The sequence below is a fragment of the Coturnix japonica genome, chromosome 3 (assembly GCF_054131305.1).
Source record: "Coturnix japonica strain WE chromosome 3, WE-NBRP24, whole genome shotgun sequence".
Lineage (NCBI taxonomy): Eukaryota > Metazoa > Chordata > Aves > Galliformes > Phasianidae > Coturnix > Coturnix japonica.
In genome coordinates, this window is record NC_140665.1 from 53,485,783 (window position 1) to 53,487,152 (window position 1,370).

The 1,370-nt window shown below is 42.0% G+C and overlaps 1 long non-coding RNA gene across 1 annotated transcript; it reads left to right on the forward strand.

The window, feature by feature from the left end:
• The first annotated feature begins 411 nt into the window (after positions 1-411).
• LOC107311704 (uncharacterized) lies at positions 412-790 on the forward strand. The gene is made up of 2 exons (XR_001554197.3): positions 412-538; positions 641-790. It is a non-coding gene; the product is annotated as an uncharacterized LOC107311704 (long non-coding RNA).
• The last annotated feature ends 580 nt before the right edge of the window (positions 791-1,370 follow it).

Consider the following 1,370-nt stretch of genomic DNA (forward strand, 5'->3'; position numbering starts at 1 on the left):
AGTGAGAGAGTCTGGTCGTACCTTTCTTGGGAGGAATTTGAAAGGCACAGATATTCATGAACTTGGCTGACAGCTGAACAACAGATTCCTGTGTCCCTGAATGACCTCAAAAAACCACCAAAAAGTCACCTATACAGAAATGAAAAGGCAAGTTACAAGTAGTGGTATCTTCTAGGCTCAAAGGATTCTATGCAGGCTAGTGCCCCCGCTACCCAAATCTGGGCACAGAGCAGGACACTGCTGTGGCTCAGCCTTGCTTGCTTCAGAGTCAGTAGGAACCAAACTTTGGGGGAGATTGGAGGGGGGGGGGGGAGGGAAGGTAATTCAATAAAACCCCGAGTTTTCATCTAACTTGACCTCCTTGTATGGTTGCATGTTAAATTACTGAGATGTCCTTAATTTTACTTCGGCCACAGACTGAGAAGCACGGCTGTTTCATTAGCAGTAAATGACATGAGAGGCAACACTGCGAGACCATAATCATTCTGATGACAAACATCCTGAGGGGCCAGTTTCACATGCTGGGATCCTAGTGTTGGTATGTTAATAAGCAGCTCCCACCTTGCACTCCTAACACCTTGGCAGCAAATAGATCTTTCCTGAAATCCAATTTTTTTTTTTTTTTTTTTTTTTTTTTCAGTTCCACTAAGTAAACTGTGACAGCCTACAAAAATTCTCAGTGAATTCATTAAAAGCTGTTGGAAGCCTTAGGCTGGACTATGGGTGGCATCACACCTGCAGGGAGGTAAACTTCCTTGCCCAACCGATGTCAGCAGCAACAGAAAAATAACACAGGTTTTTAGAAGTTATTTAGTGTTGCACAGGTCAGGTCTACCCCTGTGAAAGACATTTGGAAGAATTCAGGGAAAATGGAGAATCTGCCCAGAATGAGTATATAGCTATTTTTCTGCAGGGTATCTGGATTCTGAAGATTTAGAATTTTTGCTTAGCAGATCTAAAAATAAATCAATACAGTGATAGCTTGAGAACTTTTTAGGATAAAACAATTCCTTGCATAGTCTTTGCACTAGGTGAGTTTAACAGCACAAGTTGTGTGTGTGTGTAAATAAATATTTCATAAGGGAACAATATCTAGGAACTGATGTGGCCTCATTTCTTACTGTCTCAGAGGGCAATGACATGTGAGTTCCTAGAAGAGCAAGTAGGAAAAAAGTATGTCAGAATTGAACTTGGCTTTCATCCTTCACATAACACGGTGAAGATAAGTATTGGGCTTAAAAGCCTTAAAAAGTTGTTGAGATAAGAGACACATTGGGCACTGATGCAGTGGAGAGAAGGAAAATCCCTGACAAGTCCTGAGAAGCCAAGTTCAGGTCAGCACCTAGTGCTGAACACTTCCACAACCGCAG